At 43.8% G+C, this 18,353-nt stretch overlaps 1 protein-coding gene across 1 annotated transcript in view; it reads right to left on the bottom strand.

Moving 5' to 3' along the window:
• LOC111147412 (cyclin Y like 1) overlaps nucleotides 1–18,353 on the bottom strand; it is a 106,635-nt gene that overhangs the window by 74,334 nt on the left and 13,948 nt on the right. The window contains exon 2 of the mRNA XM_022503512.1: nucleotides 10,379–10,502. The gene's annotated coding sequence lies outside the window, so the exon portion shown is untranslated. The remainder of the gene's footprint in view (nucleotides 1–10,378; nucleotides 10,503–18,353) is intronic.

Raw genomic sequence — 18,353 nt, 5'->3', positions numbered from 1 at the left:
TCTAGGGATATTTTGTAGCCACTACGGTTTTGCCTACAAAGGTCAGGTAATAACATCAGAGGAAATGCTTATAACAGCAGGTCAAGTGAAAAGACCATATTCAAAACTATTCCTTATGATTATTAAGATTTGTAAGAAAAAAGCTTGGCAGAAACTACATCTTTATGGTAAACCTGATTATTTTTTGGATGATGGGTCACCTTTTCTTCTATTATTCCTATTTTTCTATTGTTCTTTGTGTTTATATTACTTTATTTTTTTTTTAAGATTTATTTATTTATTTATTTGACAGACAGAGATCAGAAGTAGGCAGAGAGGCAGGCAGAGGAAGAGGAAGGGAAGCAAGCTCCCCACTGAGCAGAGAGCCCGATGCGGGGCTCGATCCCAGGACCCTGGGATCATGACCCGAGCCGAAGGCAGTGGCTTAATCCACTGAGCCACCCCGGCGCCCCTGTTTATATTACTTTAATAATAACCTTTACAAAGGCTGCTTTAATGTTTGCATTTTTCCTTGATTGACAGATTGTTAAATATAATATAAACTGTGCACTTCTCCCCTGGGAGGTGCCCACTGGAACCTTAACCCAACAAAGTCTCCTTTGGTCTCCCAGTGCTCTTGTGTTAGTGAACCGCATCCAGGCCCTGGCCCAGAGGGAGACTGAGCTGCTCGACTGGCTGCCTGAGACAGCCAGAGCCTCCGCCCTCGGTTTGCAATGGACATGATCTCCCCACTTCTGAACTGGTACAGGACAGGGGAGACAGACCTGCAAATGCACTCAGGTGGAAGACAGTTAGGGAATCTTTAAACTCACACTGTATAGACAGGCTCCCCTGTGAGGAAATGGGAAAGTAAATAGTTCAAATAATTTAGAACAAAGCAGCAAGTGGAAGGGTCTGGAAAGGATTTTAGTTATTCCAAGACTGGTGCGTGGGTGGCTCTGTTGATTAAGCATCTGCCTTCAGCTCAGGTCATGATCCCAGGGTCCTTGGATCGAGCCCCGAGTTGGTAGGGGAGTCCCTGCACAGCAGGGAGTCTCCTTCTCCCCCACCCCACCCCACATGCTTGTGTGCTCTCTCTCTCTCTCACAAATAAATAAAATCTTTAAAAATAAATAAATAAATACATAAATAAAATATTCTGTCTACGCTCTCTTACTAACACATTCACAGACCCCCAAGGTTTTTCCTAAAGAGAGCGTCTCCCAGACAAGAAATTATATTTTGCAAGCATTTGAATGAGAACACTTGTCCAAATCAAACATTGGTTTTATCTTAATGATTGAAATAGGTTCTTATTTTATAAAGGTGGATTTGATCCTCCTACCAGATGAAGTATGTTTTGATTATTACAGTGTTTGCCAAAATAACTATAGTCAGAAAGAACATGTCCACGTGCTGAATTCAGCCTTCCTCTCTGCCTCTCTTCCTTCCTCTCTTCTTTCCCATCTTTGCTCACTTCCTTGAATTACAAACTCAAATGTCCATAAAGGCAGGCAAGTAATGCAAAGGAACGAAGGTGGTGGATACCAGGGTAGGGAGTGGGGGGTAGGCAGTGGTGAACCAGAGAGGACAGGCTCCGTGTGAAGTGGGAAGTCACTGGTCAGCAAGAGCCACCAGGCATCTTGCGGAGATCATCCCATTTGTGCAATAAGCCAGAATTCTAGATATTCATACGAACTCTACCAGATTTGGAAATGGCTGCAACTAATTCAAATATTTAACCTGGGAAGGCCAACAGTGAATGGCCAGTTTGCAGTTTCTGATTTCACTTGTTTAAGCTTAACAGTCTCATCTAAATCATGGCATTATTATATGGATTAATACTTAACAAAAGCTATATTCAGTAAGTGCTTACTTTGTGCTAGGCAATGTTTGAAGTGCTTTACAGTATTCATTTCTTCCTCACAGCAATGCTATGATGAAAGTACCTTGTAACCCCCATTTCACACACAGGAAGTTGAGGTATAGAAAAGAAAGAGGAGATGAGAGACATTAGCATACTCCGAACAGCAGACGGCGTTACAGGAACACGAGAAAGTCCTACAATCCTAATGGGGGAGAAGAGGACTCTTGAAGCGTCTGAGGGGAAAGCCGAACAACGGTATTCTGAAGAGTCTCCATGTGTTCCGGTTATTGTGCTGTGTAACAAATCACCTCAAAACTTAGCGGATTAAAACATTTTACTGTTCTCTCTCATGGTTCATGGACTCATCTGGAGAGTTCTTACAGGGATCACTCATGCAGCTGTAGTCGGATGGCTCCTGAGACTAGAGTCACGGAAAGGATTCTTCACTCACAGGTCAGCTGCTTGGGTCAGGGTGCTGCGTGATGGTTGGGCATGTTTCTCCACAGCATCTCTCCGCGTGGTGAGCTTCAGCTTCCTCACAGCATGGTGGGTCAGGGTAGCTGGACTTAAATGGTGGCTCAGGTCTCTAAGAGGGCACCTTCCAAGAGACAAGAAGTGGAAGTGGCCAAACTATGAAGACCTAGGCACTGAAACTGACCCGGTCACTTCCATTGATTCTTTTAATCATGGAAAGGACATATTGTCCAGATTGAAGGAAAGGGGCATAGACTCTGCCTCCTGATGGGAGGGCTGACAAAGAATGAGCAGCCATCTTTAATTTGCCAAAGAATGGCATCCGAATGGACAATTCATTATCCTAGTGGATAGGTTACCGCTGGGATGAGTCACTGGCAATTTCTGTCCTTGCTCTGCCTGAGTTCTATCTCCATGAGAGTGTGATTATCCAGGCCAAGGGAGGGCAAGCCCCCTTGATCACAGTCTAACCAAGGGCACACAATAATGGAGTGGTAGTTCCTCAAAAGAAAATCAAGGTGTTCTCACCACAAAAAGGATGAATGGATGATACAGGGGTAAAAACAATGCTCGCTTCAGGCATTTATTGTTTGTTTTAAATCTATTTTTGTCCAATGTGAGAATCTTCACACAAACTCATGCCCCTCCTCCATCCCCCTCACACTCATACATATTCTCTGTGTCCCTCATTTTATTTAAATAACAACGGTCTTGGGGTGTCTGGGTGGCTCAATTGGTTGAGAGTCTGCCTTTGTCTCAGGTCATGGTCCCAGGGTCCTGGGATCCAGCCTGTGGTCCACAGGGATCTCTGCTCAGCGGGGAGCCTGCTTTTCTCTCTCCCTGTGCTTGCCTGCCTCTTGCTCTGCATGTATGTGTGTGTGTGTGCGCGTGTGCGCGTGTGCGCGTGTGAAATAAGTAACTAAAAGCTTTAAAAAAATAAATAACAAATGTCTATCTGCAGCAATGCTAGGCAGGTGTAGGCTAGGGTCTATGGGAGGTCCAAAATGAGTCAGACCTGGAACTTGCCCCCAAGTCATTCACTCTCTAAGAGGGGGAAGAGAGAGAAATAACAGTACCATCAGAGAAGAAAGGGGAAAATGCCTTAAGAGGCATAGATAAAGAGCTCTGGAAATTCCGAGAGAGAGAGAGAGAGAGAGAGAGAGAGAGAGATTACTTCCAGCTGCACCCTTAATCACATACTGCCTCACCACAACTCTTGTACTGCTGTCTTGTCTCATTATTACAGCCTATATTATTGAACAACAGCAAAGCAGTCCTGCAGAATAATTCACGGAGTTGCTCCCTCCTCTGCCTCCAGGGCATTAGCTCCTCTGAGGCAGGGCTGAAGCCCAGGTAGGCATATGGCAGGGGCAAATATCTATAGACTTCTAGAAGACCAGTTTCAACAGAAGACATCACCGATGAACTATTATCTGAATAAAGCCTACACGGGGCCATAAATATAGACCTTTATAGGCCATACATATAGATCCATAAACAAATAAGAAATTCAAAGGTTGCTTTTTGCCACTGCCCCCTACTTTTATTTTCCCGGAAGGAAGAAATGTCTTTCTATTGGCGTCTCCTTCCAATTACTGACGTTTCAGGTGGGCGTGTTTTTCCACCTTGGCTGTGTAAAAATGTCAAATAAAGGTGAGTGACTGTAACAGTAAAACACATCTTGGCGATGGCTCTAGAAGGAACTTTACATACAACAATCTCAGATTTCTTCATGAGAAGTTCTTTTGTGTGTGGAGCCTCAGATTGTTGCCTTTTGGCATCATGTCCAAGTCTTTCTGGAAAATGTACTACGTTTCCTTTTTTGTTTCTTATTTTTCAATGACAGAGGGTTAGGAAATATCTTCTTCACTCTTATAATTATTTCCCCTAGTTTTTCTCCATTAAACAGCAATTACCCTCATACATAATCTAAGTAGTTATTTTCTAGCTCCTGAAGAGAATAATCACAGTGAATGGCATTCATCTTATGTACTTCATGGTTTTTCTCAGCATGAAACTTCTATTGACTATAATTTGTACCACAGTAACTAACATAGACACTTAAACATGCTTGGTAGTTAATTTTTTTAAGTGGACCAAGTTTTCAGATGAAATATTCATCTGTTTTACAAAGGGTAGTTTTCCTGGATTCTATCCAAAAGTACCTTCAAAGAAAATTAGATTTATGACTGCTGTGTTTTAAATATTTTCCAAGGGAGCTGTGGAGTGAAAATGTTTTTCCCCTATGGGTTAAATTACCTCACGTTCACACTGTGCTAAGCATTTTACAAAACATGCAAATGATCGGCTTTATAGAGGAGGAAAACCCCTTTTGGATTTACTTCTTGGTGCTAGCAATATTGAAACATGATTTAATTTACATTATAACAAAAAAAACCCAAAACACTTTAGATAGGATTGACAATTCAATATATAAATCGAGTCATAGTAAAGTAGCAGAAAACAGGAACAAACAGTTATATCTTTAGAGGAGTTATAAATTCTCTAAGCTTTGAAGCAATAAATGAAATATCAAAGGACAAAAATAAGAGATTTGATGATTCGTAAATTGTACTATTAAATACGATTTTAACAAGCAACATTAACAAAGGCCACACATGATTAATTTAGAAGAAACTATTTTTGGCTTTTGGCATTCAGTGGTGTCCACATTTCATAAGTAATTCCAAAAGCTAGTGGTATAAAGAACTACGTTATTTTGTTGAGTCAAAATGTGAATTGTGCTGAGAGCATGGTGTGCTTGATAGAGTCCCTCAGAGTCCCTCACCGACCACCCCCATCGCACCTGACTTTTGGGGTGACCTCATCCTTCTTACCCACTGATGGTGACATACTCCGTCTCCAGAAATCATATGTTAATGCATTTGTGAGAAGGAAAACATTCACTACAATGGTTTTTCTCAAATGTGAAGATTCAAAAAGGTTTCACCTAGGATGCATTTCTGGAGGATGATAAGAGTTGCTGGGAAATTCCATAGAATGCAGATAAAAGAAAGATAAATGGAAAGTTACCAAGTTTCTAGAGATGTTGCCTGAATCAGGACTCTCCTTACTTGGCTTTAGGAGAATTGCAACTTTGATATTCAAGGGAATTGGTGTTACTGTTGAAAAAAAAAAAAAGGAAAAAAAAGAAAGAAGCTAGAGGAACAGGATGGGGAAAGGACCCAGTTTCAGAATCCTACAGAGCAAGCAGTTCATGGAATTCCTGACAGGGAGTCCTCTTGAATCAGATGTCTCTCTGGGCAAGAGTAACAACATGCCAAGCTGGACAATGCCCAGAATTGCGCAGGCAGACTGTCCACGGTCACACACCTCAGGCATAATGACGGTGGTTCCCAGCCACGCCTGCATTCCTTCCTGCTGTCACGTCTCCTTCCTCTTTCTCTCTGAGCATGTCACACCCTCATCAGGCCATGTCTGGACCCTCGAAGGCCCTCCAGCTGGTCTCCCCAGGGCTCCAGTCTGTTCCATCACTAATCCATGAAACGCTTTTCCCGGAGGCTACTCCGAGAAAAGGGTGTGACCGTGTCTCTCCCAGCTTTAAAATGCTTCAGGGAACGGTCCGCTGCCTTCAAAGGACTGGTCCCAACTCCTTCTTTTTCATTGTGGTAAAGAACACCTAACACGAGGTTTGCCATCCTCGTCATATTCAGGTGTATAATAGCGTAGTGTTAACTATATGCGCATTGTCGTGCAGTGGATCTCGAGAACTTTTTCACCTTGCGAAATTGAAACCATACCCACAAAACAGCTCCTCTCTTCTACCTCCCCCTAGCCCTGGCAACCACCGCTCTACTTTCTATTTCTAGGAGTCTGACAACTTTAGATACCTCACAGAAGTGGAATCATGCAGTATCTGTCCCCTGGCTACTGGCATATTTCACTTAGCAGAATGTCCTCAACATTCATCCATGCGGTAGCGCCTGTCCAAATCTCCTTCCTTTTAAGGCCGAATAATACTCCGTTGTATGAGTTTACCGCACGTTGTCTAGCTGTTCATCATCCATGGATGGACGTTTGCGTTGTTCTCCCCTCTGGGCTGTTGTGAGTATGCTGTGAGCATAGATGTACAAATACCTCTTCAAGATTCTGCTTTCAATTCCTGTGGATAAATACCAAGATGTGGGGTTGCTGGATCATATGGTAATTCCATTTTAATTTTTTGAGGAATTACCAGACTGTTTTCCTTAGTGGCTGTGCACAGAGGTTTTAATTTTTCCACATTTTCACCAACACTTCTATTACTATCATCATCATCATCATTATAATGGTCACCCCCTTGTTATTATTTTTTTCCCCTTGTTATTATTGAAATTGAGGATCTTTTCATGTTTGTTGCCCATTTGTGTGTCTTCTTTGGAGAAATGTCTATTTGACTCCTTTGTTCATTCTTTAACTGGGTATTTGGTTTTCCGGTTGTTGAGCTGTTATTCCTAGTTCCTAAGCGTGGTCTACATCCTTCATGGTCTGGCTGTAAAACCTCACTTTCCTCCTCTCTGTACACCACATGCTTCTTTGTGGCAGCTCATTTCTATGAGGTTCTCTAATGGAAGAGCCATTTTATTGATCTTTTCACATATTGTTCCTGACAGGGTGCAAACCACTGGAGCAACATCTACTTCCGCCGGAAGGAAAAATGACCTTGAAGGAACTGTCCTTGGGAGGCCTTCTATCACCAGGTCCTGAAGTCCACTATTCCCCCAAGCTCGGAGTTCTCTGGCTTCTGGACCATCAACCCACCCTGTGTGCAGGGCTGATCACATGGGTCTGTGATTTTTATTATCATCGGTCTCTCCTACTAGAGTAGAAGCTAGTTAAGGATCAGAACGAGTATCTTATTTAATATTCAAACTCCATGCCATGCATGGAGACTGCCACATCATCTGTACCATTAAATATTTTCTGAAGGAAGGGAGGGGAGAAGAAGAAAGTTTGGCAGGCAGGTGAACAAGTCAGCACAAAGGAAAATACACAACCAGGCTTCTCATCTGTGCCCCACTTCAACTCCCTGTGCCTCCTACTTCTCTTCCCAAAGGACGACAACCCTGAAGACCTGGGGACGAGGCGTGCCACACTCAGGTGCCACCTGAACTCGTCTCAACTTCCCCAAGCTGAAATGGCTTAGTCCTCACAAAGGTTATCCTCTGCTTCCTGCTGCAGGGTTCAAAATGGGAGTTTAGATCCAGGGACTGCAAACTGAGGTCCAGGGCAATCTGGCCAATATCCTAACAGGTCTTGAATTAGTGAGGGAAGTATCATTTACGGAGCCTCTAATCCAAGCCAGACAGCATGTGAAGGCCTTTGGATTTGTTATCATATTTCAACCCCTTTTCAATCCTTTGAGAAGAATTGTTACCCTCACTTCTCTACTGAGGGAAATGAGACTCAGCCAGGATGCTAGCCAAGTGTTTATTATTATTATTATTTTTTAAAGATTATTTATTTATTTATTTGACAGACAAATCACAAGTAGGCAGAGAGGCAGGCAGAGAGAGGGGGCGGGAAGAAGGCTCCCTGCTGAGCAGAGAGCCCGATGCGGGGCTCGATCCCAGGACCCTGAGATCATGACCCGAGCTGAAGGCAGAGGCCTTAACCCACTGAGCTACCCAGGTGCTCTACTTGGGTCTACTTTAAAGCCACTGCCAGCTTGGAGAGATATACACCAAAGTCACAATCCACAAAATGCTACTGTTAGAAACCTAAATGCCTTCAGAAAAAGTTCAATTCCTAGTCCAGTTACTACTTTGCTAAGGCTCCCCAATGTTGCTCTATGTGCCCCTCCTGTCCTTTTGTATGTGAATGTTTTTTAAACAAATATTTATTCCTGTTAAATTTCCAGTACGATTTACATGCCAACATTGACCCTGATGCTGTGAGGATGCTGTCTGATGAAGGTGAAGGGAATTATGTTTACGGGTTTGCAGTGATTGGTATTGGTATTGAAGAGAGGAAAGCTCTCTAAAGGCCTGATGTATGAGGAAAGCCATTTTAGATTTCTTTGTAAGTCAGTATGACTGTACATAAACTTTGTTCAAAGTGAAAGCCTGATTTATGGCCCACCAAGCATACATTGTGAACCTACTTTATAAATGAGTGGCCTAAAGAAAAACCATCTTGTCCTAAAGCTATCAGTCAATGTTCTTACTCCCTGCATTCCTTGACGTTGAAACTTGTGATTCCTGGGGCTCAGTTGGTTGGGTGTCTGCCTTTGGCTCAGGTCATGATCTCAGAGTCCTGGGATGGAGTCCCGTGTCATGTGGGGCTCCCTGCTCAGCAGGGAGCCTGCTTCTCCCTCTTCCTCTGAGCCTTTCCCTGCTTCTGCTCTCTCTCTCTCTCTCAAATAAATAAATCTTTTTAAAAAAAAAAAAGGAGTAAAAAAAAGCTATGTGACTTGTCTCTTACTGGAATTCTTAAAAAAAAAAAAAACAACACCAAAACAAAACAAAAAAATAACTCATGATTGCTGCCTCTATGTTAATCTATAATCTTTTGAGCTTCTAAAAGATGTAAAAAGTGTGTAACCCTGTAAAAATTGTTCATTCTCCGGAGCTCTTTTTTTTCCTGTGAAGAGTGTGCTTCCTGAGCAGCTGTCTTAACTTGGGCTTGAATAAAACTCTTTCTTACTTTTAGAGATTCTAAAGGGTTTGCTCATTTTGTGGCTTAACAGTATTCAGAGTTCACAGCCCTAAAAAGGTCTTCTGCCCCGCCCAAGGGGAGGCCCTGCTGGTTTGTGATGTCAGTGTGTAAAGCTACCCTCCACGTCTCTAGAGAACTATGTGAGATAATCCTGGGAGAAGGAGCAAGAGAGAAATTAAAGTGTTTGGATTGTATTTTGTAAGTATCAAGACACGTGAGAACAGATGCAAACGTTTGCAATCGATTACAGCCTGTGAACGTCATATGATGCTGTTACTAGCATTACCATCTGAAAAATGAAATCCCTTCATAGTGAATGTACTGTCTGTTCTGTGGCTGATACTTGTTAATGATTAATGCTATCACTGTTCTGGAAACTTTGTGTTAAAAATGCAGGATAATCATCATAAAGGAAGCATGGAATTCCAGCTCTTTGTCCTGACATTCAGGGCCTTACATAACAGTGACCTAACAAAACTTCTCAGCTCCATCTCTTCCCTGTGCAAATCTTTGTTCCAGGAAAACTAGTTACTCAACATTCCCTTCCCACCTCCCTGCTTCCTTAGTGGCAGTCGCTCCGTCTAGAATGCCCCTCTCACCAACACATGGTCTGGCGTTCTGACAATCCAGGATCATCTCAAATGCTACCTCCTCCATGATGTTTCTCTCCTGTGAACTTCTTTCTCTACTCTGACAGAGGTTCTTTGAAGATAGAAGCTACATCTCACACAACAGGAATAATAGACCTCTAGCTTATTCCCCCCTCATTCCTGAGTATCAAGTTGTTGCAGGGAAATGACTACCCAGCCAGGGACCACATTGGCCAATCTCTGACATCCGGGTGTGCCCAAGGGACTTGTTCTTACAGGTGGATGCAAGTGGCAGTGACAAGTGTCACTTATGGGCTGGGCGTCTTAAGAAGTGTGCATGCCTTCTTTACTCTTCTAATGCTTAGGCAGCTTGAACCAAGATTCTGATGTCCGAGAAGATGGCAAGAACTCAAGACAGAAGGAGCCCAAATCCCTGGATCAGGTGGAAGAGAGTTGCCTGATGAGCTAGGACAGCATCACTGAGCTGTTGAGTGAGCACGAAATTAAGTTCCATTGGGTTAAGCCACTGAAATCTGATGTTTTCTTTCTTATAGAGCTAGACCCATTTCCTGCCTAATATAGCTTGGTATTCTTTCAGTGTTTGGCTCATTCCATTTTATAAAGCAGGTGGTCCAAAAGTATTTGTTAAATCAAAGGGAAAATTCAGAGACAAACACAAAGAAAGATAAATCAGGTTATACTATTAGAACATAGTTGGAGATATCTGATGACACTAAAATGTTCTTTTAACCCTAACTTCTTAAAAAATATTTCTTGCTCAAGTCATTTGTCTTACATTATAAGTACTTACACATTGAGATCAGTTGTCACTTTGTTCTTGGCAAAGAGAAAATAGGATGTTTTGTGAATTGACGGTCATTCCAGTTGAATGTGGGTGCCAAGTTTCCTCTGGTTATATGAGCCAGATGGCATAACTGCGAACAAATAATGGTGAAATGAAAGATAATCCTTTTTGATTGTCAGATTCTTGGGTCAGATTTTCTAATACGATGTAACTAGTGGATAGGGGCCCTTGGCCAATAGCACTTCCATTCACCCTCCAATTAGACTTACATTATAAAATGATGATGCTATTATTGGTGGTGTTATTTCTTAGGTTGTGCTCAGTCATACAAAAGGGAGATATCTCTTAGCTCCAAGCTCCAAATTTCATCAAATCAAAACAAGCATGGGTCATCAGCCCTCCAAATCAAACATCAGGCTGATTCAATATGACTGGGTATTTGTTAGATATTGCATTAAAAACTCAAGAGTGTAAAGCTTGAAGAGTAAGAAGAAGATGACAAGGTGACCAGAAATGTGCTATGTCTGGTCTTTCCCTCCACATTCCTAGCACTTAATCAAGGGTGAGATCTTTATCTCACCATGTGGATTCAAGTGTAGTCCAGTGTCCCCTCATACAGCCTGAAGAACTCCCTCGAGTATTTCTTGCAGGATAGGTCAACTACTGACAAATTCTTTCAGGTTTTGTTTATATTTGTTTATTTGAATAACTTTCAATGACACATTTTACAAAAAGATTTATCCATTCATTTTAGAGAGAGAGAGAGTGTGTGTGTGTGTGAAATGGGGGTGGGGGGAGGTGTGGGAAGAAGGGTGGAGGGAGAGGGAGGGAGAATCTTCAGCAGACTCCCCATGAGCACAGAACCCGACACAGGGGTCAGTCCCACCACTCTGAGATCATGACCTGAGCCAAAATCAAGTTGGACGCTCAACCAGCTGAACCACCCAAGCACTCCTCAATGATGTATTTTTGATGGATAGTTTGCTGGATGAACAATTCTGCTTTTGTTTCAGCACTTTGAATAGATCATCCCCCTCATGGCTGGCCTCCACAGTTTCCGGTGAGAACAGTCAACTGTTTATATACTAACGATCAATTATACATGACACTGGATTTCTCTCTTGCTGTTTTCAAGATTCTCCCCCCATCTCTGGCTTTAGGCAGTTGGACAGTCCGTCTATGGTATATTTCAGCATGCCTCTCTTTGGGTTGATTGAGTTTGTTGAGTTTCTAGGATGTGCAGATTAATCTTTTCCATCAAATTTGGGGAATTTTGGCCATTATTTCTTCAAGTATTCTTGCTGCCTCTTTTTCTCTGGTCTTCTTACAGACTCCCAATATGCATTAGTTGGTTAATTTCCATTTCCTTATTAAATTTTTTTATGCAGGCATAAGTACTCCTATAGATTTATTCCTACAGATAAAATCGCTAGGTTATGACAGTGACATTACAAGTTTTGATAAATATGGCTAATTGCCTTCTCAAATGTTTATAACAGGCCTCATACCCACAGAGCAAGCCCATTTCTCTTAGGAGCTTTTTATTGATTATGTTGGAGATTCTTTTTAAATATTGGATGAGGTAACTTATTTTCAGTTGGGCCATAGTTCCTGAGATGAGTCTTACTGCCTCTCAGAATCTTCCAACGATGTTGTTGTTACCTGCTCTGTTAGCATCTCCTAGAATTACCCTCAGAAAATATTCATGAAGTAGGAAGAAATGATGGGCACATTTCCCAACGCTTTTTTGTTCTATTCTGTTTTGTTTCTCACTAAAGAGAAGTCTGTTCATTCTAAATTACCTCTGTCTCAAATGATAGGGTCAACTGTGACCCTTCTCTGGGCACTCAAGACTGTGGGGAGACATACAATGTCTGTTTTGTTAACTGTTTTTTTCTACTCAAACTACCTGATGTGAACATTTTCCAATGTTGTCATCGTCTTATTATTATTTTTAAGCTTATTTATATAAGTGAGCTCTACACCTAAGGTGGGACTCAAACTCACGACCCCGAGATCAAGAGTGGCAGCTCTTCCAACTGATTGAGCCGGGCGTCCCTCCAGTGTCTTCTTCGATACAATTTATAATGGCTGCATAGGAATTAGTAACTGCAGAACAACAATAACAACACTGATTTTGGTTGTGTTGTTTCTATTTTTCCCTGTTATAAATAACACTGAAATGATTATTAATAATCTTTAGGCGAGCAGAAGCTTATTTTATTTTTTGTTGTGTGGCAGCCCCTAGCATAGAATCTGCCTCAAAAAAGACTCCAGTAAGTGTGTGTAGAATGAGTAAGTGATTGAATAACAAACTTTAAAAGGTATTTAAACCTTTAATTCCAAATTTGATTATTTTCTTCAAAAAATACCCAAAGAGGAAATTGATGGGTAGGTAGATGTGTATGTTTTTTAAACTCTTGGTCAGAATTTTCAAATTGCCTACAGAAAGTTTTTGCCAATTTACACACCCACTGGGTGTATATGGGAACGCCTGCTTCTCCACCCCAGCCAAATACTGATTTGTTGAAATCTATGTAATTGATGGTCAGAGAATAGGGTATTCTTACTATTTTTAATGTACATTTCTTGTAGGGCAAATGATATTGAAATTTTTATGTATCTTTTACTATTTGCTCCTTTGACCAGCAGAACTCATTGGTTTGGGGAGAGCTGGTCTCTCGGACTCTTGGGGGCCATAGCCTGGGGCTACTCAGGGAATGAAAGGGCTGTCTTGTGACTCATATGACACCTGCTTATTAGGCAATTTCTCAGGGTGTCATCTTTATTGGCAAAAAAGAGAAGCAAGGAGAGTCCAGTGTACCTTGCTCCTGGCAGTTTGCCTCTCCCTGCGCCGTGACCCAGGCAATTTGGGTTTATCTTTTGGATTTTAGGAATTTAGCAGCGGGCTTTGGTCACACTTCCACTGATACTCACCTTCCCCTAGGCAGAGAGTTTCCAAGCTTTTTTGTTTTTGCCCCCATGCTGGCAAACCATTTTCAAGCATGTCTTTCTAGGTTACATCTATTAACTAATAAAATCTATGCATGTAGTATAAATTTTAATGTATTAAGTACATATAAATCCATTACATGAAACTCAAAATTTTAAAGATTTCATTTATTTACTTGAGAGAGCACACACGTGCACAAGCTCACATGCAGGGGCGGAGTGGGGGCACAGGGAGAGGGAGAGAGAATTCCGAACTGACCTCACACTGAGCCCGAGGCTGGGATCTCGACCCTGCGATCATGACTTGAGCTGAAATCAAGAGTCAGACGCTTAACTGATGGAGCCACCCAGGAGCCCCTGAAAGCCAAAATTTTAAAGGGTGACATTAAAAACATACATAGCTGGCAGCTCCATTCCTTCCTGCTGCTCAGTGATGCTGCCTTTTGGACTCTGCACATTGGAGTCCCCGCTCTAGGGTAGCTGCATGAAAGCGGGTTGTCTCCCGTCTGAGCAGGTAGGCTGTTGACACATTTCTTAGGGAGCCAGACCTCCACCACCTCCACCACAGCCAGTGGGCTGTATAAACCAGCACTTTCTATGGGTGCTGTTGAAGGGCAGCTGACACCGGGACAGGCTGTTCAGCAAAACGCAGGCTGCGCCCTCCAATGCACACTTTGTATGAGGACTGGGAACCTTTCTCGATCTGCTTGCTCTCTGCTCTCTCACCATCTGTGGCTAATCTGCTTGTTCAAAGATGGCCTTGACATTTGAGTAAAGCAGGTGAAGCAGGATCCTGGTCAGGTCCTACCCTTGGCTGTTTCCGTAGATTTTGCGTCACAGTGACCCAAGTGAGTCAAGTATTTGGTTCACACCATATTGTGTCAACATGTAAGGTCTCTGGACGGAGAAATAAACACACAAAATAACGTAAAATCTAACTGATGTAACGAAAGACACGACACACAAAAGTTATGGCGGGGATGTCTTAACGGTAAAATTTACCACCGAGTGCTTTCAAGGAAATACCTTTCCCTAAAGAGAGAAGAAAACTTCTCAAATAGATTTGATTTAAAAACTTTGACAAGGGACACCTGGGTGGCTCAGTTGGTTAAGCAGCTGCCTTTGGCTCAGGTCATGATCCCAGCGTCCTGGGATCGAGTCCCACATCAGACTCCTTGCTTGGCGGGGAGCCTGCTTCTCCCTCTGTCTCTGCCTGCCATTCTGTCTGCCTGTGCTTGCTCTCTCTCCCTCTCTCTCTGACAAATTAAAAAAAAATAATAAAAAAATAAAAACTTTGACAAGGAGAGAATGAGAACCTCTGGAGCAGGACCTGCTGATGCCACACCAGAGGGTCAGCTGTATTTGAAAGGGCAAGTGTCTCTGGAGCCAGACAACTAGGTTTTTTTTTTTAAAGATTTTATTCATTTATTCGAGAGAGAGAGAGAGAGAGAGAACAAGCACAAGTAGGGTGAGCAGCAGAGGGAGAAGGAGAGGCAGACTCCCGCTGAGCAGGGAGACTGACGCGGGGCTCGACCTCGGGACTTTGGGACCATGATTTGAGCCCAAGGCTCAGCTTAATGGACACCAGGCGCCCCAGACAACTGGATTTGAACTAGCTTTGGATCCCAAGCCTGCTGTGGGCTAGCAGTGTAACCTCTGACACTGCGATCTTCAGTATACAGAGGGGAGAAAAATAATCCTTTCAACTTAGCAACATCAAGAGGGTCAAACGAGAATGCTTACCAACCATCCTGCCTATGGTAGTTGCTCAATAAATATGTGTTTATTCCTTCCTCACGCTCTTTGGGCAACGGGGATTTCTTTCATGCCTGCTTATGCCCTGATTTCAGAGTTGGCCTCTTTTTTCTCTTAGCATTCATGATGTAGATCAGTTCTCAGAGTTGCCTTAGCTACCTAAAAAATGCCTTCAATATAAAACTTCTATTTTAGAAGTTTATGCTCCATTTGATCGTTTCTAAGTCTGAAATGCAACCAAATGATAGCTCTGATAAAGTCAGTGGGTATAGCCTCAGGTGCTTCCATAATATGATTGGCACCAGAACTGTTTTTGGCTTCATGAGCTGCTTTTTTTCTTTGTTTAATTATAGGCAACTCCAGTGTTCCACGAATTCACATATACAGCAAAATGCGCACTCACACCCACCGGAAAAAACCTGTCTTAGGAGAAGGCTTCTCCATCCGGCTCTCTCTGCTCAGCTTTTCATTGCTCCTTATTCAGTTCTGTAAATACAGGTTTATATTTAGCCCTTTTTTGATTTCCCATATGCTCCTTCTAAAAACATTCCCTATTAAGGGATTTTCACTAGTTGATCTCGTGGAGAACTACTGAGTGAACACGACCCCAGGCAGGCATAACCAAGGTGTGTGTGTCGGTGGCATCACAACTAAACCAGGAGGGAAGGAAGCCCCTCCAACACAGTCGTGCCTGGCGGCACCCCATCTTTTCTGCAAAACTTGCTGCTAATGGACCAGGAGGGTTTAACACGGTGGGTGTGGAGGCCAAATTCATGCTCCTTTTGCCATCTCTGCTCTGTGGGGAGTGGGCAGCCTGAGGATGGGAAAGGTCAGGTCACGGCCTCACAGACCAGAGGTAACCAGCTTACTGGTTGGGAGAAGCCAGGATGCCAACTGGTCCAGGGACAGGGCAGGCTGGAGTGCCTGCCTAGCTTGGCCTAGCCTGGCCCAGTCGGGCCAGGTCTCTGACTGCAGACCAGCAGTTCTCCGAAGGAGCTGTTCCTGTTCTCAGCAAACAACTTACACGTGGCCCAAAAGGACAGGCAGGGAGAGGGGAAGGGTTTCAGAGCTGGTGAGCCTGGCCCTGGGATCCCTCTACCAGCCACCTCGAATCAGTCATTTGGGGTCCCAGTTTCCTCATCTGTAAAGGGGTTCACGTTACGTGCTTTGCATGGTAGTGAATGTGTGTGGCACTCACTAGTGCTCACTGAACAAGACTATGCCTCAGTGGCCGGCCCCAGACTCTGCTGTTCACCCATCTATGCCAGGTCTCACTCTTGCTTTCCTGAATTTAGCTCCTGTGTCATAAAATACATCTTGGGTTGCCTTTTAGTGCTTTGTCTTTTTGTTCTGTTGCTTTTGTTTTTCACGCTTTTCATTCTGGTTGATTTACCCCAGTAGAGAGTGAGTTCTGCTTCTTTTTTTCTAGAAATTTGGTTTCCATGGTTGCTAAAGGTCACTACATTTACTGACCTTGAGCTAAGGACCTGAGTGATTTCACTGCACGCCTGGGAGAGCATGGGTGTTCTTTGCTCGGCTTGCTAAAGAATTAACCTTCTTCCAGCCTTCACCAGCCCCAGCGGCTCCGAGCGCCTGGTGCTCCTTCCCTTCCCTGGGAGTTCCCACGACTGTCACGCCAGGCCTCTGTGCCCTTTGACACACTTTGGGAAGCCTGAAGTCCTGACATGCGGCCGTGCTGTGCTCCTTCTTCTGAGAGCACGCCTGCACCCGGAACCCACACTCTCCTGCTCCTCTGCTGTAGGAAGGACTGGGCGGCCTGCCCTGAACCACAATCCCCGAAACCCTGCTGGCTAAACCAGCGTGGTTGTACCCGCAGCTGGAAACCATGCCTTCCAACCTCTTCTCTCTCTGTAAACAGAGATCTTTTTTGCCTTCAGCTTTATGCACTGTCTTACTTCTCAGATTGTTTAGAACCCAGAGAAGAACAGGAGAGATTCTATTTCTTGGGGTTCCAAGACCCCATTGGTACTGTCAATGAATGAAGCTGGCTAGGGGAAAGGCAGTAGAGGGGAATGTGGGACACTGAGGAGAAGGTGCGGTCCAGAGGGTAGAGCCAGCTCGTTGCTATCTTGTGCGCATTCGGACCCACTGTGGCCAGATAGTTCAAACTTTTTTTTTTTTTTTTTTAAAGATTTCACCTATTTATTTCAGAGAGAGAGAAAGAGAGAGAGCATGAGAGGAGAAAGGGCAGAGGGAGAAGCAGACTCCCTGCTGAGCAGGGAGCCCGATGTGGGACTTGATCCCAGGACTCCAGGATCATGACCTGAGCAGTCACCTAACCAACTGAGCCACCCAGGTGCCCAGATATTTCAAACTTTTAAAGAAAACCAGAGATCTTGGTTTCTATCTGCTACTTCCCTACTCCTCAATGTTGACAGTGAAACTAAAAAACAAAACCCTGTGGTGTGGGATGAACAAAACACACTGCCAGTCTGAGCCAGCCGCCTGCACCCAGTCCTGGACCCCCAGGGTGCCGTCCTCCTGGTCCCCGGTGCAGGTAATTCTAATTCCATCATCCAGCTGAAAAAATGTCCTTAGATTTCATCAGGATACTCAGGCCCCGTGTCTTCCGGGGAGGGGCACTGTTGTAAGGTTGTGAGTTAGTTTGGAATTGCAAGCTAGCATTTTTATTTGATAATACGCCATTCTCCTTTTGATGCCGCGTGAAATGCATCCACTTTGAGAGTTACACACGAATTAATAAGCACAGGCAAAGGACAGGCAAACGGTTCCATCCCTTTCCTTGGAATCATCAAAAGATAAAGAGTCCACCATGCCTTACCCAAGGAGGCACCGTACCTGTGGGTACCACCGAACCCCAGGTTGAGAAAACACACACAGAAGATGACAACCTCTACAAACTCTTGATCATTGACTCAGAAGTATCTAAGAAGTGGAATTTGAACTTAAAACCCTGGAAGTAAGTCAGGCAATAGTTGGGTAGGATAGTTCTCAACTGTAACTTTCATTCCATCCGTTGTCAGGTATTTCCTCCGCCCAGGTCTCTGAAAACCGCCCCTGTGATGGCCGTGCCCACCAGGAGGCAATTCTGGAAACTCCTCCCCCAGGTGCGGCTTCTATTGTGTTGTTGAAGGAGAACGTGGGGACTCCTGGGCCCCCGTTGCTGGGAACAGGCACTACTTCCCCGGCAAAATGAAAAACCCCAGTGTCGCCACTGAGGTTGCTCATGCCCTCCGTGTACACGGGCAGCAGCTCTCCTCTTCCCGGTGCCAGGGAGGGCCTGTGAGCACTC

This window comes from Enhydra lutris, unplaced genomic scaffold (assembly GCF_002288905.1).
Source record: "Enhydra lutris kenyoni isolate GAN:26980312 unplaced genomic scaffold, ASM228890v2 scaffoldscaffold1, whole genome shotgun sequence".
Taxonomy (NCBI): Eukaryota; Metazoa; Chordata; class Mammalia; order Carnivora; family Mustelidae; genus Enhydra; species Enhydra lutris.
Note: the sequence above shows the minus strand (reverse complement) of the source record. Positions and strands in the feature narration are given on the sequence as shown.